We start from the raw sequence: 27739 nt of genomic DNA, 5'->3' as shown, positions 1-27739 counted from the left end.
GACTGCGACTGAAAGTGGCGTGTGGCGCAGCTTCTAAAGTCTTGTTGACGCTCCTCGATGTTGCTTTCTCTCTGCCTAAGGAAGTTCGATTGTCGCGTCGGAACGGGGAGACCTAATCCTTCCAGCTTTAAGCCACCCTTCAGTCTTCTGAAGGGTGTCCGAGTGCTAGCATGTCATTTGGCTTTTTTTTGGGGGGAAGCGGAGAGCGACATTGAAAAAGGTTACCGCCGCCGCCTCGCCCTCCGTGTTAAATGATCGCAAGCCGGCGGCGGCGGCGCTCCCTGTAGTCGTGGCCGAGCGGTTAAGGCGATGGGCTAGAAAGCCATTGGGGTCTCCCCGCGTCGGCTCGAATCCTGCCCACTACGGCGCCCTTCTCCTGTCGCTTCGGCCTGCCCAGAAAAAGGCGGAGTGCCGTTTCTCTCTTCCTGCTTCTTGTACAAACGCTAAATCGCTTGGACCTGCTGCCTTGGAAGTAATGTCTTCAACATCCACCAGTGACATTTCACAGCTGGAAGCACACAGCCACGCTTTTGGCATTGGCATGTCTTTTGCGCCCTACTTCCAGCCTTTGAAGACCTAATTATTCAAACTGAAAGAACCGGCTGAATGAGTGTTTGCAGTGCACCAGGAGGAGCAGGGACCATAGCATTGGAGGGGTGAGGATGGCGCAGATGGAAACGTTTTCATGCGCTCCTCTGGGAGGAATGAAAAGAAAAGACGAAACCGGAAACAGTAGTAGCCGCAAGAGGAAGTGTCTTCAAGCGCCAAGCAAGCGCTCCTCGTTAGTATAGTGGTGCGTATCCCCGCCTGTCACGTGGGAGACCAGGGATGGATTGCTTGACGGCGAGCCAGGTTGCTTTTCTCCCATCAGATTCCAACCGCTAATGCTAACGCAGTGTGTGGGAGCTTACATGCTTTTCCTTTCCCGTCTTTTTCGGACGACTATTCCAAAGGGGTAACCTGAAGGAATAGGGGCCTGAAGACACGAGGCATTCTTAAACCAGCACTGGGCTGCACGGCCTTCTGTTGTGATCAGGTTATATTCGAGTCAAAAAGCCAGAGCATCCGCTTCCATCCTATGGAGCACGAGCTAAATCGGAAGAGGCAGGGGATACACCTACGCCTATCGGCGCACGTTCCCTGCGTCAGGCTGCTTCACCCATTTGCACCCGACTGGAGACGGCACTGAGCAAGCTTTTTGTCAGGAGTGGGATTCGAACCCACGCCTCCAGGGGAGACTGCGACCTGAACGCAGCGCCTTAGACCGCTCGGCCATCCTGACGCGGGCCCCCGGTCCCGGGGCGGTCTGATGAGCCACCGCGATCCCACTACGCTCCTCGAGTATCGCACTGTTATTAATACTACAGTGTGACTCCAGCATTAAAATGTTTGGAAAATGTGTCGGCTTTTATAATCCAGTGTAGAGCAGCATGTGATGATTTGTGCTACAACACCAAGCGCTCAAAGTGACGTCTGCGTTTGTCGTTGAAACTTTCAACTCTTTCATCACTTATGTAGGAAATAAAAAGAGCAGTTGTGCGCCACACGCAGAGAGGCCGTCAGCAGAGTGGCGCAGCGGAAGCGTGCTGGGCCCATAATCCAGAGGTCGATGGATCGAAACCATCCTCTGCTACGTGTGTCCTATGCACGATTCATAAGCATGCCATTGGGTTAGCAAAGTGCCTTCAAATAGTCTGTATCTCCCTTTCTTTAAATTCTGTCCTGAGTTTCTCTCTCGTGTGTGTTTGTGCAAGCTTGACACTTGCGGGACTCTTTAATCTTCACCAATACGGAGATGACCAAATGTGTCTTCGGTTGTTCTGAGGTCTTTGATAGTTTCTTTGAAAGCTTCAACTGAACCTCGAAATCGAAGCAGTTATGTTTATATTGATTTCTCGCGTTAATCATTACGAACCAGGAACAGCCAGCACACTCGGTCGCATTAGTAATTATGTCACGTCTCTACTTAGCAGAGCATTCAAAGGCCCACTGGAAGTAGTAAAGCACTAAAACACTGCAAAACTGAACTCGGGAAAATCATACTGGGAGCTCTGAGCGATGTCTGCATCCAAGCCATCCAATACGGACTCTGAAACCTTGGAATATCAACACTATGATGCGCTACCTTTTACCTGGAGCAAAACGATGGAATTAGAAGAATGCTTACCGCAGGATACAACTGTGCCGCTGTTATTTGGAGCACGGTTTTCACTTGCATGAAAACTACAGCAGAACGTAGAAGGATGATCACTGAGGAGTCCACGCGGGCATGCTGAGGAGATTGTAGGTCGTACATTTCAATGATTACTGACATTTGCGCTGCTGGAGGTACAGTAATCAACAAAGAACAGGGTGTGCTACTCTCGAATCCGGTCAGCACATGATGAAAAGCCAGGAAGTATACCTTGTCAAATTGCCGTCAACAGGGACAAGTTAACCACCAGCTCCACCGGCGCCCGGCTAGCTCAGTCGGTAGAGCATGAGACTCTTAATCTCAGGGTCGTGGGTTCGAGCCCCACGTTGGGCGGTGCCCGTCTCCTTATTAACAAAGTTTCCCGCTCATCCTTGAACCTCTTACACCTCGATGGTACCGAGCACTGCGTTTTAATGCACAGGTGTGATCAAACCGAGATGAAAAGGGCGTATCTAGCTCCTTGCCCGAGAGATAAATCAAGGGTTCCGCAGATAATCCCTTGGCTCCGGTCACCCGGACGCAGATAGGAGCTGCAGCCATCATAACTTGTATGAAAACTAAGAAGAGCTCCTGTCTATTTACAGTTTCATTTACTCTAGCGTTTCCTTAAACATTGCGTGTACGAAGGCTAAGAAATTGGAGAGCTATTCTAATACAATAACTATTAGGAATCTTTTGGGCATAACAGTTTCACTGTGATTTTGCAGGTAACACGTACGTTGGGAAAACATTTTGAACGCGATCAATAACCGCACTGGAAAAATGTGGGAAAGAAAGGGCGAAAAGCGACTCTTCAACATGTGGAAATATCTTCCTGAGCGGAGCCCTCTTCTCGAAGCTCAACACTCTGCAAGAGTCACTTCTCCCAACTTGCGCCCGCAGGTTTCCGTAGTGTGCCTGCAAGGAGCCATCCGCTTGAGACAGGTGCACCTCCCGATTTCATTGAACTAAGCTAGATGCACAATTTCTAATGCAGCCTTCATCACAATAGACAGTTCATTTCTCGAAAGCTTGTCGTAAAAAAAGGAAACAAAGAACGAAAACGTATAGCTGACAATCTTCTGAAGATGCAGATTCAGCTTTGGGGAAATGGACATTTTATGTATGCAGATGCTTTTCAAGCGCTGGTTTTAGAACGTCGCTGTGCTTCCAGCATCCTTTTCAGCCTTCTAAACTGGCTACCGAGGTGCCGATCACATTGTAAAGCGGTTGAGAGGCCGGAGCTGCTCAAACCGCTCTTGCCGTTTCCCATCAATCAAAAGCACTATGTTGTTTCTTTGTATGGAAAGCTTTTCAAGTCTGGCATCGACACGCACCTTTCCTGAAACGTCCAAAAGGTGAATGCTTCGCAAAGAAATCCAGTCTACCTTCAGGGGGCATGATGTTGAAATCGGAATGAGCCCTGGGTGGGCTTGAAGCAGCAGCTGTTCAGTTAACAGCTGCACAGAAACGCACCCCGCTTGCTTTGTATCATTCGCAAGTTTCTGGTTAAAGAGTAAAAAAGGCTGGAATTCTTCTGCCAGCCGGCAGGATTTCTTCTGCACTCACCCAGAAAAGCCAAGAATTGTATTTCATCTTTCGCAAGCTGTATTTTCCAGGAGGAGAATGAATACTTGCATTAAACTGAATCAAGCCGACAGAGACGCACAGCCGTTGTTTTTCTCCATGGGAAGTTTTTCGTTAAGGAAAAACACCGTTGTCATTTTCTTGCCAGCCGGCGGTATTTCTTGTGCAGCGATGAGCCAGATTTGTATTTCGTATTTCGCAAGTTGTGTGAATTTCTTGAAGTTGAAAGTGAATTCGCTCCAGAAAAGAAATGTCCAGTCGCATGAAAGCCGTGGCTGTTTGTTAAACCGCAGGACCTGAGCTTGCGTTCTGTTTCTCATGGCGTTCGCAAAGGCGATTCCTGCCTTTAAAACTGCTGTGACTGCGACTGAAAGTGGCGTGTGGCGCAGCTTCTAAAGTCTTGTTGACGCTCCTCGATGTTGCTTTCTCTCTGCCTAAGGAAGTTCGATTGTCGCGTCGGAACGGGGAGACCTAATCCTTCCAGCTTTAAGCCACCCTTCAGTCTTCTGAAGGGTGTCCGAGTGCTAGCATGTCATTTGGCTTTTTTTTGGGGGGAAGCGGAGAGCGACATTGAAAAAGGTTACCGCCGCCGCCTCGCCCTCCGTGTTAAATGATCGCAAGCCGGCGGCGGCGGCGCTCCCTGTAGTCGTGGCCGAGCGGTTAAGGCGATGGGCTAGAAAGCCATTGGGGTCTCCCCGCGTCGGCTCGAATCCTGCCCACTACGGCGCCCTTCTCCTGTCGCTTCGGCCTGCCCAGAAAAAGGCGGAGTGCCGTTTCTCTCTTCCTGCTTCTTGTACAAACGCTAAATCGCTTGGACCTGCTGCCTTGGAAGTAATGTCTTCAACATCCACCAGTGACATTTCACAGCTGGAAGCACACAGCCACGCTTTTGGCATTGGCATGTCTTTTGCGCCCTACTTCCAGCCTTTGAAGACCTAATTATTCAAACTGAAAGAACCGGCTGAATGAGTGTTTGCAGTGCACCAGGAGGAGCAGGGACCATAGCATTGGAGGGGTGAGGATGGCGCAGATGGAAACGTTTTCATGCGCTCCTCTGGGAGGAATGAAAAGAAAAGACGAAACCGGAAACAGTAGTAGCCGCAAGAGGAAGTGTCTTCAAGCGCCAAGCAAGCGCTCCTCGTTAGTATAGTGGTGCGTATCCCCGCCTGTCACGTGGGAGACCAGGGATGGATTGCTTGACGGCGAGCCAGGTTGCTTTTCTCCCATCAGATTCCAACCGCTAATGCTAACGCAGTGTGTGGGAGCTTACATGCTTTTCCTTTCCCGTCTTTTTCGGACGACTATTCCAAAGGGGTAACCTGAAGGAATAGGGGCCTGAAGACACGAGGCATTCTTAAACCAGCACTGGGCTGCACGGCCTTCTGTTGTGATCAGGTTATATTCGAGTCAAAAAGCCAGAGCATCCGCTTCCATCCTATGGAGCACGAGCTAAATCGGAAGAGGCAGGGGATACACCTACGCCTATCGGCGCACGTTCCCTGCGTCAGGCTGCTTCACCCATTTGCACCCGACTGGAGACGGCACTGAGCAAGCTTTTTGTCAGGAGTGGGATTCGAACCCACGCCTCCAGGGGAGACTGCGACCTGAACGCAGCGCCTTAGACCGCTCGGCCATCCTGACGCGGGCCCCCGGTCCCGGGGCGGTCTGATGAGCCACCGCGATCCCACTACGCTCCTCGAGTATCGCACTGTTATTAATACTACAGTGTGACTCCAGCATTAAAATGTTTGGAAAATGTGTCGGCTTTTATAATCCAGTGTAGAGCAGCATGTGATGATTTGTGCTACAACACCAAGCGCTCAAAGTGACGTCTGCGTTTGTCGTTGAAACTTTCAACTCTTTCATCACTTATGTAGGAAATAAAAAGAGCAGTTGTGCGCCACACGCAGAGAGGCCGTCAGCAGAGTGGCGCAGCGGAAGCGTGCTGGGCCCATAATCCAGAGGTCGATGGATCGAAACCATCCTCTGCTACGTGTGTCCTATGCACGATTCATAAGCATGCCATTGGGTTAGCAAAGTGCCTTCAAATAGTCTGCATCTCCCTTTCTTTAAATTCTGTCCTGAGTTTCTCTCTCGTGTGTGTTTGTGCAAGCTTGACACTTGCGGGACTCTTTAATCTTCACCAATACGGAGATGACCAAATGTGTCTTCGGTTGTTCTGAGGTCTTTGATAGTTTCTTTGAAAGCTTCAACTGAACCTCGAAATCGAAGCAGTTATGTTTATATTGATTTCTCGCGTTAATCATTACGAACCAGGAACAGCCAGCACACTCGGTCGCATTAGTAATTATGTCACGTCTCTACTTAGCAGAGCATTCAAAGGCCCACTGGAAGTAGTAAAGCACTAAAACACTGCAAAACTGAACTCGGGAAAATCATACTGGGAGCTCTGAGCGATGTCTGCATCCAAGCCATCCAATACGGACTCTGAAACCTTGGAATATCAACACTATGATGCGCTACCTTTTACCTGGAGCAAAACGATGGAATTAGAAGAATGCTTACCGCAGGATACAACTGTGCCGCTGTTATTTGGAGCACGGTTTTCACTTGCATGAAAACTACAGCAGAACGTAGAAGGATGATCACTGAGGAGTCCACGCGGGCATGCTGAGGAGATTGTAGGTCGTACATTTCAATGATTACTGACATTTGCGCTGCTGGAGGTACAGTAATCAACAAAGAACAGGGTGTGCTACTCTCGAATCCGGTCAGCACATGATGAAAAGCCAGGAAGTATACCTTGTCAAATTGCCGTCAACAGGGACAAGTTAACCACCAGCTCCACCGGCGCCCGGCTAGCTCAGTCGGTAGAGCATGAGACTCTTAATCTCAGGGTCGTGGGTTCGAGCCCCACGTTGGGCGGTGCCCGTCTCCTTATTAACAAAGTTTCCCGCTCATCCTTGAACCTCTTACACCTCGATGGTACCGAGCACTGCGTTTTAATGCACAGGTGTGATCAAACCGAGATGAAAAGGGCGTATCTAGCTCCTTGCCCGAGAGATAAATCAAGGGTTCCGCAGATAATCCCTTGGCTCCGGTCACCCGGACGCAGATAGGAGCTGCAGCCATCATAACTTGTATGAAAACTAAGAAGAGCTCCTGTCTATTTACAGTTTCATTTACTCTAGCGTTTCCTTAAACATTGCGTGTACGAAGGCTAAGAAATTGGAGAGCTATTCTAATACAATAACTATTAGGAATCTTTTGGGCATAACAGTTTCACTGTGATTTTGCAGGTAACACGTACGTTGGGAAAACATTTTGAACGCGATCAATAACCGCACTGGAAAAATGTGGGAAAGAAAGGGCGAAAAGCGACTCTTCAACATGTGGAAATATCTTCCTGAGCGGAGCCCTCTTCTCGAAGCTCAACACTCTGCAAGAGTCACTTCTCCCAACTTGCGCCCGCAGGTTTCCGTAGTGTGCCTGCAAGGAGCCATCCGCTTGAGACAGGTGCACCTCCCGATTTCATTGAACTAAGCTAGATGCACAATTTCTAATGCAGCCTTCATCACAATAGACAGTTCATTTCTCGAAAGCTTGTCGTAAAAAAAGGAAACAAAGAACGAAAACGTATAGCTGACAATCTTCTGAAGATGCAGATTCAGCTTTGGGGAAATGGACATTTTATGTATGCAGATGCTTTTCAAGCGCTGGTTTTAGAACGTCGCTGTGCTTCCAGCATCCTTTTCAGCCTTCTAAACTGGCTACCGAGGTGCCGATCACATTGTAAAGCGGTTGAGAGGCCGGAGCTGCTCAAACCGCTCTTGCCGTTTCCCATCAATCAAAAGCACTATGTTGTTTCTTTGTATGGAAAGCTTTTCAAGTCTGGCATCGACACGCACCTTTCCTGAAACGTCCAAAAGGTGAATGCTTCGCAAAGAAATCCAGTCTACCTTCAGGGGGCATGATGTTGAAATCGGAATGAGCCCTGGGTGGGCTTGAAGCAGCAGCTGTTCAGTTAACAGCTGCACAGAAACGCACCCCGCTTGCTTTGTATCATTCGCAAGTTTCTGGTTAAAGAGTAAAAAAGGCTGGAATTCTTCTGCCAGCCGGCAGGATTTCTTCTGCACTCACCCAGAAAAGCCAAGAATTGTATTTCATCTTTCGCAAGCTGTATTTTCCAGGAGGAGAATGAATACTTGCATTAAACTGAATCAAGCCGACAGAGACGCACAGCCGTTGTTTTTCTCCATGGGAAGTTTTTCGTTAAGGAAAAACACCGTTGTCATTTTCTTGCCAGCCGGCGGTATTTCTTGTGCAGCGATGAGCCAGATTTGTATTTCGTATTTCGCAAGTTGTGTGAATTTCTTGAAGTTGAAAGTGAATTCGCTCCAGAAAAGAAATGTCCAGTCGCATGAAAGCCGTGGCTGTTTGTTAAACCGCAGGACCTGAGCTTGCGTTCTGTTTCTCATGGCGTTCGCAAAGGCGATTCCTGCCTTTAAAACTGCTGTGACTGCGACTGAAAGTGGCGTGTGGCGCAGCTTCTAAAGTCTTGTTGACGCTCCTCGATGTTGCTTTCTCTCTGCCTAAGGAAGTTCGATTGTCGCGTCGGAACGGGGAGACCTAATCCTTCCAGCTTTAAGCCACCCTTCAGTCTTCTGAAGGGTGTCCGAGTGCTAGCATGTCATTTGGCTTTTTTTTGGGGGGAAGCGGAGAGCGACATTGAAAAAGGTTACCGCCGCCGCCTCGCCCTCCGTGTTAAATGATCGCAAGCCGGCGGCGGCGGCGCTCCCTGTAGTCGTGGCCGAGCGGTTAAGGCGATGGGCTAGAAAGCCATTGGGGTCTCCCCGCGTCGGCTCGAATCCTGCCCACTACGGCGCCCTTCTCCTGTCGCTTCGGCCTGCCCAGAAAAAGGCGGAGTGCCGTTTCTCTCTTCCTGCTTCTTGTACAAACGCTAAATCGCTTGGACCTGCTGCCTTGGAAGTAATGTCTTCAACATCCACCAGTGACATTTCACAGCTGGAAGCACACAGCCACGCTTTTGGCATTGGCATGTCTTTTGCGCCCTACTTCCAGCCTTTGAAGACCTAATTATTCAAACTGAAAGAACCGGCTGAATGAGTGTTTGCAGTGCACCAGGAGGAGCAGGGACCATAGCATTGGAGGGGTGAGGATGGCGCAGATGGAAACGTTTTCATGCGCTCCTCTGGGAGGAATGAAAAGAAAAGACGAAACCGGAAACAGTAGTAGCCGCAAGAGGAAGTGTCTTCAAGCGCCAAGCAAGCGCTCCTCGTTAGTATAGTGGTGCGTATCCCCGCCTGTCACGTGGGAGACCAGGGATGGATTGCTTGACGGCGAGCCAGGTTGCTTTTCTCCCATCAGATTCCAACCGCTAATGCTAACGCAGTGTGTGGGAGCTTACATGCTTTTCCTTTCCCGTCTTTTTCGGACGACTATTCCAAAGGGGTAACCTGAAGGAATAGGGGCCTGAAGACACGAGGCATTCTTAAACCAGCACTGGGCTGCACGGCCTTCTGTTGTGATCAGGTTATATTCGAGTCAAAAAGCCAGAGCATCCGCTTCCATCCTATGGAGCACGAGCTAAATCGGAAGAGGCAGGGGATACACCTACGCCTATCGGCGCACGTTCCCTGCGTCAGGCTGCTTCACCCATTTGCACCCGACTGGAGACGGCACTGAGCAAGCTTTTTGTCAGGAGTGGGATTCGAACCCACGCCTCCAGGGGAGACTGCGACCTGAACGCAGCGCCTTAGACCGCTCGGCCATCCTGACGCGGGCCCCCGGTCCCGGGGCGGTCTGATGAGCCACCGCGATCCCACTACGCTCCTCGAGTATCGCACTGTTATTAATACTACAGTGTGACTCCAGCATTAAAATGTTTGGAAAATGTGTCGGCTTTTATAATCCAGTGTAGAGCAGCATGTGATGATTTGTGCTACAACACCAAGCGCTCAAAGTGACGTCTGCGTTTGTCGTTGAAACTTTCAACTCTTTCATCACTTATGTAGGAAATAAAAAGAGCAGTTGTGCGCCACACGCAGAGAGGCCGTCAGCAGAGTGGCGCAGCGGAAGCGTGCTGGGCCCATAATCCAGAGGTCGATGGATCGAAACCATCCTCTGCTACGTGTGTCCTATGCACGATTCATAAGCATGCCATTGGGTTAGCAAAGTGCCTTCAAATAGTCTGCATCTCCCTTTCTTTAAATTCTGTCCTGAGTTTCTCTCTCGTGTGTGTTTGTGCAAGCTTGACACTTGCGGGACTCTTTAATCTTCACCAATACGGAGATGACCAAATGTGTCTTCGGTTGTTCTGAGGTCTTTGATAGTTTCTTTGAAAGCTTCAACTGAACCTCGAAATCGAAGCAGTTATGTTTATATTGATTTCTCGCGTTAATCATTACGAACCAGGAACAGCCAGCACACTCGGTCGCATTAGTAATTATGTCACGTCTCTACTTAGCAGAGCATTCAAAGGCCCACTGGAAGTAGTAAAGCACTAAAACACTGCAAAACTGAACTCGGGAAAATCATACTGGGAGCTCTGAGCGATGTCTGCATCCAAGCCATCCAATACGGACTCTGAAACCTTGGAATATCAACACTATGATGCGCTACCTTTTACCTGGAGCAAAACGATGGAATTAGAAGAATGCTTACCGCAGGATACAACTGTGCCGCTGTTATTTGGAGCACGGTTTTCACTTGCATGAAAACTACAGCAGAACGTAGAAGGATGATCACTGAGGAGTCCACGCGGGCATGCTGAGGAGATTGTAGGTCGTACATTTCAATGATTACTGACATTTGCGCTGCTGGAGGTACAGTAATCAACAAAGAACAGGGTGTGCTACTCTCGAATCCGGTCAGCACATGATGAAAAGCCAGGAAGTATACCTTGTCAAATTGCCGTCAACAGGGACAAGTTAACCACCAGCTCCACCGGCGCCCGGCTAGCTCAGTCGGTAGAGCATGAGACTCTTAATCTCAGGGTCGTGGGTTCGAGCCCCACGTTGGGCGGTGCCCGTCTCCTTATTAACAAAGTTTCCCGCTCATCCTTGAACCTCTTACACCTCGATGGTACCGAGCACTGCGTTTTAATGCACAGGTGTGATCAAACCGAGATGAAAAGGGCGTATCTAGCTCCTTGCCCGAGAGATAAATCAAGGGTTCCGCAGATAATCCCTTGGCTCCGGTCACCCGGACGCAGATAGGAGCTGCAGCCATCATAACTTGTATGAAAACTAAGAAGAGCTCCTGTCTATTTACAGTTTCATTTACTCTAGCGTTTCCTTAAACATTGCGTGTACGAAGGCTAAGAAATTGGAGAGCTATTCTAATACAATAACTATTAGGAATCTTTTGGGCATAACAGTTTCACTGTGATTTTGCAGGTAACACGTACGTTGGGAAAACATTTTGAACGCGATCAATAACCGCACTGGAAAAATGTGGGAAAGAAAGGGCGAAAAGCGACTCTTCAACATGTGGAAATATCTTCCTGAGCGGAGCCCTCTTCTCGAAGCTCAACACTCTGCAAGAGTCACTTCTCCCAACTTGCGCCCGCAGGTTTCCGTAGTGTGCCTGCAAAGAGCCATCCGCTTGAGACAGGTGCACCTCCCGATTTCATTGAACTAAGCTAGATGCACAATTTCTAATGCAGCCTTCATCACAATAGACAGTTCATTTCTCGAAAGCTTGTCGTAAAAAAAGGAAACAAAGAACGAAAACGTATAGCTGACAATCTTCTGAAGATGCAGATTCAGCTTTGGGGAAATGGACATTTTATGTATGCAGATGCTTTTCAAGCGCTGGTTTTAGAACGTCGCTGTGCTTCCAGCATCCTTTTCAGCCTTCTAAACTGGCTACCGAGGTGCCGATCACATTGTAAAGCGGTTGAGAGGCCGGAGCTGCTCAAACCGCTCTTGCCGTTTCCCATCAATCAAAAGCACTATGTTGTTTCTTTGTATGGAAAGCTTTTCAAGTCTGGCATCGACACGCACCTTTCCTGAAACGTCCAAAAGGTGAATGCTTCGCAAAGAAATCCAGTCTACCTTCAGGGGGCATGATGTTGAAATCGGAATGAGCCCTGGGTGGGCTTGAAGCAGCAGCTGTTCAGTTAACAGCTGCACAGAAACGCACCCCGCTTGCTTTGTATCATTCGCAAGTTTCTGGTTAAAGAGTAAAAAAGGCTGGAATTCTTCTGCCAGCCGGCAGGATTTCTTCTGCACTCACCCAGAAAAGCCAAGAATTGTATTTCATCTTTCGCAAGCTGTATTTTCCAGGAGGAGAATGAATACTTGCATTAAACTGAATCAAGCCGACAGAGACGCACAGCCGTTGTTTTTCTCCATGGGAAGTTTTTCGTTAAGGAAAAACACCGTTGTCATTTTCTTGCCAGCCGGCGGTATTTCTTGTGCAGCGATGAGCCAGATTTGTATTTCGTATTTCGCAAGTTGTGTGAATTTCTTGAAGTTGAAAGTGAATTCGCTCCAGAAAAGAAATGTCCAGTCGCATGAAAGCCGTGGCTGTTTGTTAAACCGCAGGACCTGAGCTTGCGTTCTGTTTCTCATGGCGTTCGCAAAGGCGATTCCTGCCTTTAAAACTGCTGTGACTGCGACTGAAAGTGGCGTGTGGCGCAGCTTCTAAAGTCTTGTTGACGCTCCTCGATGTTGCTTTCTCTCTGCCTAAGGAAGTTCGATTGTCGCGTCGGAACGGGGAGACCTAATCCTTCCAGCTTTAAGCCACCCTTCAGTCTTCTGAAGGGTGTCCGAGTGCTAGCATGTCATTTGGCTTTTTTTTGGGGGGAAGCGGAGAGCGACATTGAAAAAGGTTACCGCCGCCGCCTCGCCCTCCGTGTTAAATGATCGCAAGCCGGCGGCGGCGGCGCTCCCTGTAGTCGTGGCCGAGCGGTTAAGGCGATGGGCTAGAAAGCCATTGGGGTCTCCCCGCGTCGGCTCGAATCCTGCCCACTACGGCGCCCTTCTCCTGTCGCTTCGGCCTGCCCAGAAAAAGGCGGAGTGCCGTTTCTCTCTTCCTGCTTCTTGTACAAACGCTAAATCGCTTGGACCTGCTGCCTTGGAAGTAATGTCTTCAACATCCACCAGTGACATTTCACAGCTGGAAGCACACAGCCACGCTTTTGGCATTGGCATGTCTTTTGCGCCCTACTTCCAGCCTTTGAAGACCTAATTATTCAAACTGAAAGAACCGGCTGAATGAGTGTTTGCAGTGCACCAGGAGGAGCAGGGACCATAGCATTGGAGGGGTGAGGATGGCGCAGATGGAAACGTTTTCATGCGCTCCTCTGGGAGGAATGAAAAGAAAAGACGAAACCGGAAACAGTAGTAGCCGCAAGAGGAAGTGTCTTCAAGCGCCAAGCAAGCGCTCCTCGTTAGTATAGTGGTGCGTATCCCCGCCTGTCACGTGGGAGACCAGGGATGGATTGCTTGACGGCGAGCCAGGTTGCTTTTCTCCCATCAGATTCCAACCGCTAATGCTAACGCAGTGTGTGGGAGCTTACATGCTTTTCCTTTCCCGTCTTTTTCGGACGACTATTCCAAAGGGGTAACCTGAAGGAATAGGGGCCTGAAGACACGAGGCATTCTTAAACCAGCACTGGGCTGCACGGCCTTCTGTTGTGATCAGGTTATATTCGAGTCAAAAAGCCAGAGCATCCGCTTCCATCCTATGGAGCACGAGCTAAATCGGAAGAGGCAGGGGATACACCTACGCCTATCGGCGCACGTTCCCTGCGTCAGGCTGCTTCACCCATTTGCACCCGACTGGAGACGGCACTGAGCAAGCTTTTTGTCAGGAGTGGGATTCGAACCCACGCCTCCAGGGGAGACTGCGACCTGAACGCAGCGCCTTAGACCGCTCGGCCATCCTGACGCGGGCCCCCTGTCCCGGGGCGGTCTGATGAGCCACCGCGATCCCACTACGCTCCTCGAGTATCGCACTGTTATTAATACTACAGTGTGACTCCAGCATTAAAATGTTTGGAAAATGTGTCGGCTTTTATAATCCAGTGTAGAGCAGCATGTGATGATTTGTGCTACAACACCAAGCGCTCAAAGTGACGTCTGCGTTTGTCGTTGAAACTTTCAACTCTTTCATCACTTATGTAGGAAATAAAAAGAGCAGTTGTGCGCCACACGCAGAGAGGCCGTCAGCAGAGTGGCGCAGCGGAAGCGTGCTGGGCCCATAACCCAGAGGTCGATGGATCGAAACCATCCTCTGCTACGTGTGTCCTATGCACGATTCATAAGCATGCCATTGGGTTAGCAAAGTGCCTTCAAATAGTCTGCATCTCCCTTTCTTTAAATTCTGTCCTGAGTTTCTCTCTCGTGTGTGTTTGTGCAAGCTTGACACTTGCGGGACTCTTTAATCTTCACCAATACGGAGATGACCAAATGTGTCTTCGGTTGTTCTGAGGTCTTTGATAGTTTCTTTGAAAGCTTCAACTGAACCTCGAAATCGAAGCAGTTATGTTTATATTGATTTCTCGCGTTAATCATTACGAACCAGGAACAGCCAGCACACTCGGTCGCATTAGTAATTATGTCACGTCTCTACTTAGCAGAGCATTCAAAGGCCCACTGGAAGTAGTAAAGCACTAAAACACTGACAAACTGAACTCGGGAAAATCATACTGGGAGCTCTGAGCGATGTCTGCATCCAAGCCATCCAATACGGACTCTGAAACCTTGGAATATCAACACTATGATGCGCTACCTTTTACCTGGAGCAAAACGATGGAATTAGAAGAATGCTTACCGCAGGATACAACTGTGCCGCTGTTATTTGGAGCACGGTTTTCACTTGCATGAAAACTACAGCAGAACGTAGAAGGATGATCACTGAGGAGTCCACGCGGGCATGCTGAGGAGATTGTAGGTCGTACATTTCAATGATTACTGACATTTGCGCTGCTGGAGGTACAGTAATCAACAAAGAACAGGGTGTGCTACTCTCGAATCCGGTCAGCACATGATGAAAAGCCAGGAAGTATACCTTGTCAAATTGCCGTCAACAGGGACAAGTTAACCACCAGCTCCACCGGCGCCCGGCTAGCTCAGTCGGTAGAGCATGAGACTCTTAATCTCAGGGTCGTGGGTTCGAGCCCCACGTTGGGCGGTGCCCGTCTCCTTATTAACAAAGTTTCCCGCTCATCCTTGAACCTCTTACACCTCGATGGTACCGAGCACTGCGTTTTAATGCACAGGTGTGATCAAACCGAGATGAAAAGGGCGTATCTAGCTCCTTGCCCGAGAGATAAATCAAGGGTTCCGCAGATAATCCCTTGGCTCCGGTCACCCGGACGCAGATAGGAGCTGCAGCCATCATAACTTGTATGAAAACTAAGAAGAGCTCCTGTCTATTTACAGTTTCATTTACTCTAGCGTTTCCTTAAACATTGCGTGTACGAAGGCTAAGAAATTGGAGAGCTATTCTAATACAATAACTATTAGGAATCTTTTGGGCATAACAGTTTCACTGTGATTTTGCAGGTAACACGTACGTTGGGAAAACATTTTGAACGCGATCAATAACCGCACTGGAAAAATGTGGGAAAGAAAGGGCGAAAAGCGACTCTTCAACATGTGGAAATATCTTCCTGAGCGGAGCCCTCTTCTCGAAGCTCAACACTCTGCAAGAGTCACTTCTCCCAACTTGCGCCCGCAGGTTTCCGTAGTGTGCCTGCAAAGAGCCATCCGCTTGAGACAGGTGCACCTCCCGATTTCATTGAACTAAGCTAGATGCACAATTTCTAATGCAGCCTTCATCACAATAGACAGTTCATTTCTCGAAAGCTTGTCGTAAAAAAAGGAAACAAAGAACGAAAACGTATAGCTGACAATCTTCTGAAGATGCAGATTCAGCTTTGGGGAAATGGACATTTTATGTATGCAGATGCTTTTCAAGCGCTGGTTTTAGAACGTCGCTGTGCTTCCAGCATCCTTTTCAGCCTTCTAAACTGGCTACCGAGGTGCCGATCACATTGTAAAGCGGTTGAGAGGCCGGAGCTGCTCAAACCGCTCTTGCCGTTTCCCATCAATCAAAAGCACTATGTTGTTTCTTTGTATGGAAAGCTTTTCAAGTCTGGCATCGACACGCACCTTTCCTGAAACGTCCAAAAGGTGAATGCTTCGCAAAGAAATCCAGTCTACCTTCAGGGGGCATGATGTTGAAATCGGAATGAGCCCTGGGTGGGCTTGAAGCAGCAGCTGTTCAGTTAACAGCTGCACAGAAACGCACCCCGCTTGCTTTGTATCATTCGCAAGTTTCTGGTTAAAGAGTAAAAAAGGCTGGAATTCTTCTGCCAGCCGGCAGGATTTCTTCTGCACTCACCCAGAAAAGCCAAGAATTGTATTTCATCTTTCGCAAGCTGTATTTTCCAGGAGGAGAATGAATACTTGCATTAAACTGAATCAAGCCGACAGAGACGCACAGCCGTTGTTTTTCTCCATGGGAAGTTTTTCGTTAAGGAAAAACACCGTTGTCATTTTCTTGCCAGCCGGCGGTATTTCTTGTGCAGCGATGAGCCAGATTTGTATTTCGTATTTCGCAAGTTGTGTGAATTTCTTGAAGTTGAAAGTGAATTCGCTCCAGAAAAGAAATGTCCAGTCGCATGAAAGCCGTGGCTGTTTGTTAAACCGCAGGACCTGAGCTTGCGTTCTGTTTCTCATGGCGTTCGCAAAGGCGATTCCTGCCTTTAAAACTGCTGTGACTGCGACTGAAAGTGGCGTGTGGCGCAGCTTCTAAAGTCTTGTTGACGCTCCTCGATGTTGCTTTCTCTCTGCCTAAGGAAGTTCGATTGTCGCGTCGGAACGGGGAGACCTAATCCTTCCAGCTTTAAGCCACCCTTCAGTCTTCTGAAGGGTGTCCGAGTGCTAGCATGTCATTTGGCTTTTTTTTGGGGGGAAGCGGAGAGCGACATTGAAAAAGGTTACCGCCGCCGCCTCGCCCTCCGTGTTAAATGATCGCAAGCCGGCGGCGGCGGCGCTCCCTGTAGTCGTGGCCGAGCGGTTAAGGCGATGGGCTAGAAAGCCATTGGGGTCTCCCCGCGTCGGCTCGAATCCTGCCCACTACGGCGCCCTTCTCCTGTCGCTTCGGCCTGCCCAGAAAAAGGCGGAGTGCCGTTTCTCTCTTCCTGCTTCTTGTACAAACGCTAAATCGCTTGGACCTGCTGCCTTGGAAGTAATGTCTTCAACATCCACCAGTGACATTTCACAGCTGGAAGCACACAGCCACGCTTTTGGCATTGGCATGTCTTTTGCGCCCTACTTCCAGCCTTTGAAGACCTAATTATTCAAACTGAAAGAACCGGCTGAATGAGTGTTTGCAGTGCACCAGGAGGAGCAGGGACCATAGCATTGGAGGGGTGAGGATGGCGCAGATGGAAACGTTTTCATGCGCTCCTCTGGGAGGAATGAAAAGAAAAGGCGAAACCGGAAACAGTAGTAGCCGCAAGAGGAAGTGTCTTCAAGCGCCAAGCAAGCGCTCCTCGTTAGTATAGTGGTGCGTATCCCCGCCTGTCACGTGGGAGACCGGGGATGGATTGCTTGACGGCGAGCCAGGTTGCTTTTCTCCCATCAGATTCCAACCGCTAATGCTAACGCAGTGTGTGGGAGCTTACATGCTTTTCCTTTCCCGTCTTTTTCGGACGACTATTCCAAAGGGGTAACCTGAAGGAATAGGGGCCTGAAGACACGAGGCATTCTTAAACCAGCACTGGGCTGCACGGCCTTCTGTTGTGATCAGGTTATATTCGAGTCAAAAAGCCAGAGCATCCGCTTCCATCCTATGGAGCACGAGCTAAATCGGAAGAGGCAGGGGATACACCTACGCCTATCGGCGCACGTTCCCTGCGTCAGGCTGCTTCACCCATTTGCACCCGACTGGAGACGGCACTGAGCAAGCTTTTTGTCAGGAGTGGGATTCGAACCCACGCCCCCAGGGGAGACTGCGACCTGAACGCAGCACCTTAGACCGCTCGGCCATCCTGACGCGGGCCCCCTGTCCCGGGGCGGTCTGATGAGCCACCGCGATCCCACTACGCTCCTCGCGTATCGCACTGTTATTAATACTACAGTGTGACTCCAGCATTAAAATGTTTGGAAAATGTGTCGGCTTTTATAATCCAGTGTAGAGCAGCATGTGATGATTTGTGCTACAACACCAAGCGCTCAAAGTGACGTCTGCGTTTGTCGTTGAAACTTTCAACTCTTTCATCACTTATGTAGGAAATAAAAAGAGCAGTTGTGCGCCACACGCAGAGAGGCCGTCAGCAGAGTGGCGCAGCGGAAGCGTGCTGGGCCCATAACCCAGAGGTCGATGGATCGAAACCATCCTCTGCTACGTGTGTCCTATGCACGATTCATAAGCATGCCATTGGGTTAGCAAAGTGCCTTCAAATAGTCTGCATCTCCCTTTCTTTAAATTCTGTCCTGAGTTTCTCTCTCGTGTGTGTTTGTGCAAGCTTGACACTTGCGGGACTCTTTAATCTTCACCAATACGGAGATGACCAAATGTGTCTTCGGTTGTTCTGAGGTCTTTGATAGTTTCTTTGAAAGCTTCAACTGAACCTCGAAATCGAAGCAGTTATGTTTAGATTGATTTCTCGCGTTAATCATTACGAACCAGGAACAGCCAGCACACTCGGTCGCATTAGTAATTATGTCACGTCTCTACTTAGCAGAGCATTCAAAGGCCCACTGGAAGTAGTAAAGCACTAAAACACTGCAAAACTGAACTCGGGAAAATCATACTGGGAGCTCTGAGCGATGTCTGCATCCAAGCCATCCAATACGGACTCTGAAACCTTGGAATATCAACACTATGATGCGCTACCTTTTACCTGGAGCAAAACGATGGAATTAGAAGAATGCTTACCGCAGGATACAACTGTGCCGCTGTTATTTGGAGCACGGTTTTCACTTGCATGAAAACTACAGCAGAACGTAGAAGGATGATCACTGAGGAGTCCACGCGGGCATGCTGAGGAGATTGTAGGTCGTACATTTCAATGATTACTGACATTTGCGCTGCTGGAGGTACAGTAATCAACAAAGAACAGGGTGTGCTACTCTCGAATCCGGTCAGCACATGATGAAAAGCCAGGAAGTATACCTTGTCAAATTGCCGTCAACAGGGACAAGTTAACCACCAGCTCCACCGGCGCCCGGCTAGCTCAGTCGGTAGAGCATGAGACTCTTAATCTCAGGGTCGTGGGTTCGAGCCCCACGTTGGGCGGTGCCCGTCTCCTTATTAACAAAGTTTCCCGCTCATCCTTGAACCTCTTACACCTCGATGGTACCGAGCACTGCGTTTTAATGCACAGGTGTGATCAAACCGAGATGAAAAGGGCGTATCTAGCTCCTTGCCCGAGAGATAAATCAAGGGTTCCGCAGATAATCCCTTGGCTCCGGTCACCCGGACGCAGATAGGAGCTGCAGCCATCATAACTTGTATGAAAACTAAGAAGAGCTCCTGTCTATTTACAGTTTCATTTACTCTAGCGTTTCCTTAAACATTGCGTGTACGAAGGCTAAGAAATTGGAGAGCTATTCTAATACAATAACTATTAGGAATCTTTTGGGCATAACAGTTTCACTGTGATTTTGCAGGTAACACGTACGTTGGGAAAACATTTTGAACGCGATCAATAACCGCACTGGAAAAATGTGGGAAAGAAAGGGCGAAAAGCGACTCTTCAACATGTGGAAATATCTTCCTGAGCGGAGCCCTCTTCTCGAAGCTCAACACTCTGCAAGAGTCACTTCTCCCAACTTGCGCCCGCAGGTTTCCGTAGTGTGCCTGCAAAGAGCCATCCGCTTGAGACAGGTGCACCTCCCGATTTCATTGAACTAAGCTAGATGCACAATTTCTAATGCAGCCTTCATCACAATAGACAGTTCATTTCTCGAAAGCTTGTCGTAAAAAAAGGAAACAAAGAACGAAAACGTATAGCTGACAATCTTCTGAAGATGCAGATTCAGCTTTGGGGAAATGGACATTTTATGTATGCAGATGCTTTTCAAGCGCTGGTTTTAGAACGTCGCTGTGCTTCCAGCATCCTTTTCAGCCTTCTAAACTGGCTACCAAGGTGCCGATCACATTGTAAAGCGGTTGAGAGGCCGGAGCTGCTCAAACCGCTCTTGCCGTTTCCCATCAATCAAAAGCACTATGTTGTTTCTTTGTATGGAAAGCTTTTCAAGTCTGGCATCGACACGCACCTTTCCTGAAACGTCCAAAAGGTGAATGCTTCGCAAAGAAATCCAGTCTACCTTCAGGGGGCATGATGTTGAAATCGGAATGAGCCCTGGGTGGGCTTGAAGCAGCAGCTGTTCAGTTAACAGCTGCACAGAAACGCACCCCGCTTGCTTTGTATCATTCGCAAGTTTCTGGTTAAAGAGTAAAAAAGGCTGGAATTCTTCTGCCAGCCGGCAGGATTTCTTCTGCACTCACCCAGAAAAGCCAAGAATTGTATTTCATCTTTCGCAAGCTGTATTTTCCAGGAGGAGAATGAATACTTGCATTAAACTGAATCAAGCCGACAGAGACGCACAGCCGTTGTTTTTCTCCATGGGAAGTTTTTCGTTAAGGAAAAACACCGTTGTCATTTTCTTGCCAGCCGGCGGTATTTCTTGTGCAGCGATGAGCCAGATTTGTATTTCGTATTTCGCAAGTTGTGTGAATTTCTTGAAGTTGAAAGTGAATTCGCTCCAGAAAAGAAATGTCCAGTCGCATGAAAGCCGTGGCTGTTTGTTAAACCGCAGGACCTGAGCTTGCGTTCTGTTTCTCATGGCGTTTGCAAAGGCGATTCCTGCCTTTAAAACTGCTGTGACTGCGACTGAAAGTGGCGTGTGGCGCAGCTTCTAAAGTCTTGTTGACGCTCCTCGATGTTGCTTTCTCTCTGCCTAAGGAAGTTCGATTGTCGCGTCGGAACGGGGAGACCTAATCCTTCCAGCTTTAAGCCACCCTTCAGTCTTCTGAAGGGTGTCCGAGTGCTAGCATGTCATTTGGCTTTTTTTTGGGGGGAAGCGGAGAGCGACATTGAAAAAGGTTACCGCCGCCGCCTCGCCCTCCGTGTTAAATGATCGCAAGCCGGCGGCGGCGGCGCTCCCTGTAGTCGTGGCCGAGCGGTTAAGGCGATGGGCTAGAAAGCCATTGGGGTCTCCCCGCGTCGGCTCGAATCCTGCCCACTACGGCGCCCTTCTCCTGTCGCTTCGGCCTGCCCAGAAAAAGGCGGAGTGCCGTTTCTCTCTTCCTGCTTCTTGTACAAACGCTAAATCGCTTGGACCTGCTGCCTTGGAAGTAATGTCTTCAACATCCACCAGTGACATTTCACAGCTGGAAGCACACAGCCACGCTTTTGGCATTGGCATGTCTTTTGCGCCCTACTTCCAGCCTTTGAAGACCTAATTATTCAAACTGAAAGAACCGGCTGAATGAGTGTTTGCAGTGCACCAGGAGGAGCAGGGACCATAGCATTGGAGGGGTGAGGATGGCGCAGATGGAAACGTTTTCATGCGCTCCTCTGGGAGGAATGAAAAGAAAAGGCGAAACCGGAAACAGTAGTAGCCGCAAGAGGAAGTGTCTTCAAGCGCCAAGCAAGCGCTCCTCGTTAGTATAGTGGTGCGTATCCCCGCCTGTCACGTGGGAGACCGGGGATGGATTGCTTGACGGCGAGCCAGGTTGCTTTTCTCCCATCAGATTCCAACCGCTAATGCTAACGCAGTGTGTGGGAGCTTACATGCTTTTCCTTTCCCGTCTTTTTCGGACGACTATTCCAAAGGGGTAACCTGAAGGAATAGGGGCCTGAAGACACGAGGCATTCTTAAACCAGCACTGGGCTGCACGGCCTTCTGTTGTGATCAGGTTATATTCGAGTCAAAAAGCCAGAGCATCCGCTTCCATCCTATGGAGCACGAGCTAAATCGGAAGAGGCAGGGGATACACCTACGCCTATCGGCGCACGTTCCCTGCGTCAGGCTGCTTCACCCATTTGCACCCGACTGGAGACGGCACTGAGCAAGCTTTTTGTCAGGAGTGGGATTCGAACCCACGCCCCCAGGGGAGACTGCGACCTGAACGCAGCGCCTTAGACCGCTCGGCCATCCTGACGCGGGCCCCCTGTCCCGGGGCGGTCTGATGAGCCACCGCGATCCCACTACGCTCCTCGCGTATTGCACTGTTATTAATACTACAGTGTGACTCCAGCATTAAAATGTTTGGAAAATGTGTCGGCTTTTATAATCCAGTGTAGAGCAGCATGTGATGATTTGTGCTACAACACCAAGCGCTCAAAGTGACGTCTGCGTTTGTCGTTGAAACTTTCAACTCTTTCATCACTTATGTAGGAAATAAAAAGAGCAGTTGTGCGCCACACGCAGAGAGGCCGTCAGCAGAGTGGCGCAGCGGAAGCGTGCTGGGCCCATAACCCAGAGGTCGATGGATCGAAACCATCCTCTGCTACGTGTGTCCTATGCACGATTCATAAGCATGCCATTGGGTTAGCAAAGTGCCTTCAAATAGTCTGCATCTCCCTTTCTTTAAATTCTGTCCTGAGTTTCTCTCTCCTGTGTGTTTGTGCAAGCTTGACACTTGCGGGACTCTTTAATCTTCACCAATACGGAGATGACCAAATGTGTCTTCGGTTGTTCTGAGGTCTTTGATAGTTTCTTTGAAAGCTTCAACTGAACCTCGAAATCGAAGCAGTTATGTTTATATTGATTTCTCGCGTTAATCATTACGAACCAGGAACAGCCAGCACACTCGGTCGCATTAGTAATTATGTCACGTCTCTACTTAGCAGAGCATTCAAAGGCCCACTGGAAGTAGTAAAGCACTAAAACACTGCAAAACTGAACTCGGGAAAATCATACTGGGAGCTCTGAGCGATGTCTGCATCCAAGCCATCCAATACGGACTCTGAAACCTTGGAATATCAACACTATGATGCGCTACCTTTTACCTGGAGCAAAACGATGGAATTAGAAGAATGCTTACCGCAGGATACAACTGTGCCGCTGTTATTTGGAGCACGGTTTTCACTTGCATGAAAACTACAGCAGAACGTAGAAGGATGATCACTGAGGAGTCCACGCGGGCATGCTGAGGAGATTGTAGGTCGTACATTTCAATGATTACTGACATTTGCGCTGCTGGAGGTACAGTAATCAACAAAGAACAGGGTGTGCTACTCTCGAATCCGGTCAGCACATGATGAAAAGCCAGGAAGTATACCTTGTCAAATTGCCGTCAACAGGGACAAGTTAACCACCAGCTCCACCGGCGCCCGGCTAGCTCAGTCGGTAGAGCATGAGACTCTTAATCTCAGGGTCGTGGGTTCGAGCCCCACGTTGGGCGGTGCCCGTCTCCTTATTAACAAAGTTTCCCGCTCATCCTTGAACCTCTTACACCTCGATGGTACCGAGCACTGCGTTTTAATGCACAGGTGTGATCAAACCGAGATGAAAAGGGCGTATCTAGCTCCTTGCCCGAGAGATAAATCAAGGGTTCCGCAGATAATCCCTTGGCTCCGGTCACCCGGACGCAGATAGGAGCTGCAGCCATCATAACTTGTATGAAAACTAAGAAGAGCTCCTGTCTATTTACAGTTTCATTTACTCTAGCGTTTCCTTAAACATTGCGTGTACGAAGGCTAAGAAATTGGAGAGCTATTCTAATACAATAACTATTAGGAATCTTTTGGGCATAACAGTTTCACTGTGATTTTGCAGGTAACACGTACGTTGGGAAAACATTTTGAACGCGATCAATAACCGCACTGGAAAAATGTGGGAAAGAAAGGGCGAAAAGCGACTCTTCAACATGTGGAAATATCTTCCTGAGCGGAGCCCTCTTCTCGAAGCTCAACACTCTGCAAGAGTCACTTCTCCCAACTTGCGCCCGCAGGTTTCCGTAGTGTGCCTGCAAAGAGCCATCCGCTTGAGACAGGTGCACCTCCCGATTTCATTGAACTAAGCTAGATGCACAATTTCTAATGCAGCCTTCATCACAATAGACAGTTCATTTCTCGAAAGCTTGTCGTAAAAAAAGGAAACAAAGAACGAAAACGTATAGCTGACAATCTTCTGAAGATGCAGATTCAGCTTTGGGGAAATGGACATTTTATGTATGCAGATGCTTTTCAAGCGCTGGTTTTAGAACGTCGCTGTGCTTCCAGCATCCTTTTCAGCCTTCTAAACTGGCTACCGAGGTGCCGATCACATTGTAAAGCGGTTGAGAGGCCGGAGCTGCTCAAACCGCTCTTGCCGTTTCCCATCAATCAAAAGCACTATGTTGTTTCTTTGTATGGAAAGCTTTTCAAGTCTGGCATCGACACGCACCTTTCCTGAAACGTCCAAAAGGTGAATGCTTCGCAAAGAAATCCAGTCTACCTTCAGGGGGCATGATGTTGAAATCGGAATGAGCCCTGGGTGGGCTTGAAGCAGCAGCTGTTCAGTTAACAGCTGCACAGAAACGCACCCCGCTTGCTTTGTATCATTCGCAAGTTTCTGGTTAAAGAGTAAAAAAGGCTGGAATTCTTCTGCCAGCCGGCAGGATTTCTTCTGCACTCACCCAGAAAAGCCAAGAATTGTATTTCATCTTTCGCAAGCTGTATTTTCCAGGAGGAGAATGAATACTTGCATTAAACTGAATCAAGCCGACAGAGACGCACAGCCGTTGTTTTTCTCCATGGGAAGTTTTTCGTTAAGGAAAAACACCGTTGTCATTTTCTTGCCAGCCGGCGGTATTTCTTGTGCAGCGATGAGCCAGATTTGTATTTCGTATTTCGCAAGTTGTGTGAATTTCTTGAAGTTGAAAGTGAATTCGCTCCAGAAAAGAAATGTCCAGTCGCATGAAAGCCGTGGCTGTTTGTTAAACCGCAGGACCTGAGCTTGCGTTCTGTTTCTCATGGCGTTCGCAAAGGCGATTCCTGCCTTTAAAACTGCTGTGACTGCGACTGAAAGTGGCGTGTGGCGCAGCTTCTAAAGTCTTGTTGACGCTCCTCGATGTTGCTTTCTCTCTGCCTAAGGAAGTTCGATTGTCGCGTCGGAACGGGGAGACCTAATCCTTCCAGCTTTAAGCCACCCTTCAGTCTTCTGAAGGGTGTCCGAGTGCTAGCATGTCATTTGGCTTTTTTTTGGGGGGAAGCGGAGAGCGACATTGAAAAAGGTTACCGCCGCCGCCTCGCCCTCCGTGTTAAATGATCGCAAGCCGGCGGCGGCGGCGCTCCCTGTAGTCGTGGCCGAGCGGTTAAGGCGATGGGCTAGAAAGCCATTGGGGTCTCCCCGCGTCGGCTCGAATCCTGCCCACTACGGCGCCCTTCTCCTGTCGCTTCGGCCTGCCCAGAAAAAGGCGGAGTGCCGTTTCTCTCTTCCTGCTTCTTGTACAAACGCTAAATCGCTTGGACCTGCTGCCTTGGAAGTAATGTCTTCAACGTCCACCAGTGACATTTCACAGCTGGAAGCACACAGCCACGCTTTTGGCATTGGCATGTCTTTTGCGCCCTACTTCCAGCCTTTGAAGACCTAATTATTCAAACTGAAAGAACCGGCTGAATGAGTGTTTGCAGTGCACCAGGAGGAGCAGGGACCATAGCATTGGAGGGGTGAGGATGGCGCAGATGGAAACGTTTTCATGCGCTCCTCTGGGAGGAATGAAAAGAAAAGGCGAAACCGGAAACAGTAGTAGCCGCAAGAGGAAGTGTCTTCAAGCGCCAAGCAAGCGCTCCTCGTTAGTATAGTGGTGCGTATCCCCGCCTGTCACGTGGGAGACCGGGGATGGATTGCTTGACGGCGAGCCAGGTTGCTTTTCTCCCATCAGATTCCAACCGCTAATGCTAACGCAGTGTGTGGGAGCTTACATGCTTTTCCTTTCCCGTCTTTTTCGGACGACTATTCCAAAGGGGTAACCTGAAGGAATAGGGGCCTGAAGACACGAGGCATTCTTAAACCAGCACTGGGCTGCACGGCCTTCTGTTGTGATCAGGTTATATTCGAGTCAAAAAGCCAGAGCATCCGCTTCCATCCTATGGAGCACGAGCTAAATCGGAAGAGGCAGGGGATACACCTACGCCTATCGGCGCACGTTCCCTGCGTCAGGCTGCTTCACCCATTTGCACCCGACTGGAGACGGCACTGAGCAAGCTTTTTGTCAGGAGTGGGATTTGAACCCACGCCCCCAGGGGAGACTGCGACCTGAACGCAGCGCCTTAGACCGCTCGGCCATCCTGACGCGGGCCCCCTGTCCCGGGGCGGTCTGATGAGCCACCGCGATCCCACTACGCTCCTCGCGTATCGCACTGTTATTAATACTACAGTGTGACTCCAGCATTAAAATGTTTGGAAAATGTGTCGGCTTTTATAATCCAGTGTAGAGCAGCATGTGATGATTTGTGCTACAACACCAAGCGCTCAAAGTGACGTCTGCGTTTGTCGTTGAAACTTTCAACTCTTTCATCACTTATGTAGGAAATAAAAAGAGCAGTTGTGCGCCACACGCAGAGAGGCCGTCAGCAGAGTGGCGCAGCGGAAGCGTGCTGGGCCCATAACCCAGAGGTCGATGGATCGAAACCATCCTCTGCTACGTGTGTCCTATGCACGATTCATAAGCATGCCATTGGGTTAGCAAAGTGCCTTCAAATAGTCTGCATCTCCCTTTCTTTAAATTCTGTCCTGAGTTTCTCTCTCGTGTGTGTTTGTGCAAGCTTGACACTTGCGGGACTCTTTAATCTTCACCAATACGGAGATGACCAAATGTGTCTTCGGTTGTTCTGAGGTCTTTGATAGTTTCTTTGAAAGCTTCAACTGAACCTCGAAATCGAAGCAGTTATGTTTATATTGATTTCTCGCGTTAATCATTACGAACCAGGAACAGCCAGCACACTCGGTCGCATTAGTAATTATGTCACGTCTCTACTTAGCAGAGCATTCAAAGGCCCACTGGAAGTAGTAAAGCACTAAAACACTGCAAAACTGAACTCGGGAAAATCATACTGGGAGCTCTGAGCGATGTCTGCATCCAAGCCATCCAATACGGACTCTGAAACCTTGGAATATCAACACTATTATGCGCTACCTTTTACCTGGAGCAAAACGATGGAATTAGAAGAATGCTTACCACAGGATACAACTGTGCCGCTGTTATTTGGAGCACGGTTTTCACTTGCATGAAAACTACAGCAGAACGTAGAAGGATGATCACTGAGGAGTCCACGCGGGCATGCTGAGGAGATTGTAGGTCGTACATTTCAATGATTACTGACATTTGCGCTGCTGGAGGTACAGTAATCAACAAAGAACAGGGTGTGCTACTCTCGAATCCGGTCAGCACATGATGAAAAGCCAGGAAGTATACCTTGTCAAACTGCCGTCAACAGGGACAAGTTAACCACCAGCTCAACCGGCGCCCGGCTAGCTCAGTCGGTAGAGCATGAGACTCTTAATCTCAGGGTCGTGGGTTCAAGCCCCACGTTGGGTGGTGCCCGTCTCCTTATTAACAAAGTTTCCCGCTCATCCTTGAACCTCTTACACCTCGATGGTACCGAGCACTGCGTTTTAATGCACAGGTGTGATCAAACCGAGATGAAAAGGGCGTATCTAGCTCCTTGCCCGAGAGATAAATCAAAGGTTCCGCAGATAATCCCTTGGCTCCGGTCACCCGGACGCAGATAGGAGCTGCAGCCATCATAACTTGTATGAAAACTAAGAAGAGCTCCTGTCTATTTACAGTTTCATTTACTCTAGCGTTTCCTTAAACATTGCGTGTACGAAGGCTAAGAAATTGGAGAGCTATTCTAATACAATAACTATTAGGAATCTTTTGGGCATAACAGTTTCACTGTGATTTTGCAGGTAACACGTACGTTGGGAAAACATTTTGAACGCGATCAATAACCGCACTGGAAAAATGTGGGAAAGAAAGGGCGAAAAGCGACTCTTCAACATGTGGAAATATCTTCCTGAGCGGAGCCCTCTT

At 49.1% G+C, this 27739-nt stretch overlaps 14 non-coding genes across 14 annotated transcripts; 10 read left to right on the top strand and 4 right to left on the bottom strand.

The window, feature by feature from the left end:
• Positions 1-1199: 1199 nt before the first annotated feature.
• trnal-cag (transfer RNA leucine (anticodon CAG)) lies at positions 1200-1282 on the bottom strand. The gene has a single exon. It is a non-coding gene; the product is annotated as a tRNA-Leu (tRNA).
• A 1172-nt stretch (positions 1283-2454) lies between these two features.
• On the top strand, positions 2455-2527 carry trnak-cuu (transfer RNA lysine (anticodon CUU)). The gene has a single exon. It is a non-coding gene; the product is annotated as a tRNA-Lys (tRNA).
• A 2791-nt stretch (positions 2528-5318) lies between these two features.
• Positions 5319-5401, bottom strand: trnal-cag (transfer RNA leucine (anticodon CAG)). The gene has a single exon. It is a non-coding gene; the product is annotated as a tRNA-Leu (tRNA).
• A 1172-nt stretch (positions 5402-6573) lies between these two features.
• Positions 6574-6646, top strand: trnak-cuu (transfer RNA lysine (anticodon CUU)). Its single transcript has one exon. It is a non-coding gene; the product is annotated as a tRNA-Lys (tRNA).
• A 2791-nt stretch (positions 6647-9437) lies between these two features.
• On the bottom strand, positions 9438-9520 carry trnal-cag (transfer RNA leucine (anticodon CAG)). The gene has a single exon. It is a non-coding gene; the product is annotated as a tRNA-Leu (tRNA).
• A 1172-nt stretch (positions 9521-10692) lies between these two features.
• trnak-cuu (transfer RNA lysine (anticodon CUU)) lies at positions 10693-10765 on the top strand. The gene has a single exon. It is a non-coding gene; the product is annotated as a tRNA-Lys (tRNA).
• A 2791-nt stretch (positions 10766-13556) lies between these two features.
• On the bottom strand, positions 13557-13639 carry trnal-cag (transfer RNA leucine (anticodon CAG)). Its single transcript has one exon. It is a non-coding gene; the product is annotated as a tRNA-Leu (tRNA).
• Positions 13640-13918: 279 nt separating this feature from the next.
• trnam-cau (transfer RNA methionine (anticodon CAU)) lies at positions 13919-13990 on the top strand. Its single transcript has one exon. It is a non-coding gene; the product is annotated as a tRNA-Met (tRNA).
• Positions 13991-14811: 821 nt separating this feature from the next.
• trnak-cuu (transfer RNA lysine (anticodon CUU)) lies at positions 14812-14884 on the top strand. Its single transcript has one exon. It is a non-coding gene; the product is annotated as a tRNA-Lys (tRNA).
• Positions 14885-18037: 3153 nt separating this feature from the next.
• trnam-cau (transfer RNA methionine (anticodon CAU)) lies at positions 18038-18109 on the top strand. Its single transcript has one exon. It is a non-coding gene; the product is annotated as a tRNA-Met (tRNA).
• An 821-nt stretch (positions 18110-18930) lies between these two features.
• trnak-cuu (transfer RNA lysine (anticodon CUU)) lies at positions 18931-19003 on the top strand. Its single transcript has one exon. It is a non-coding gene; the product is annotated as a tRNA-Lys (tRNA).
• Positions 19004-22156: 3153 nt separating this feature from the next.
• trnam-cau (transfer RNA methionine (anticodon CAU)) lies at positions 22157-22228 on the top strand. The gene has a single exon. It is a non-coding gene; the product is annotated as a tRNA-Met (tRNA).
• An 821-nt stretch (positions 22229-23049) lies between these two features.
• On the top strand, positions 23050-23122 carry trnak-cuu (transfer RNA lysine (anticodon CUU)). The gene has a single exon. It is a non-coding gene; the product is annotated as a tRNA-Lys (tRNA).
• Positions 23123-26275: 3153 nt separating this feature from the next.
• Positions 26276-26347, top strand: trnam-cau (transfer RNA methionine (anticodon CAU)). The gene has a single exon. It is a non-coding gene; the product is annotated as a tRNA-Met (tRNA).
• The last annotated feature ends 1392 nt before the right edge of the window (positions 26348-27739 follow it).

This window comes from Lepisosteus oculatus, unplaced genomic scaffold, assembly GCF_040954835.1.
Source record: "Lepisosteus oculatus isolate fLepOcu1 unplaced genomic scaffold, fLepOcu1.hap2 HAP2_SCAFFOLD_75, whole genome shotgun sequence".
Lineage (NCBI taxonomy): Eukaryota > Metazoa > Chordata > Actinopteri > Semionotiformes > Lepisosteidae > Lepisosteus > Lepisosteus oculatus.
Note: the sequence above shows the minus strand (reverse complement) of the source record. Positions and strands in the feature narration are given on the sequence as shown.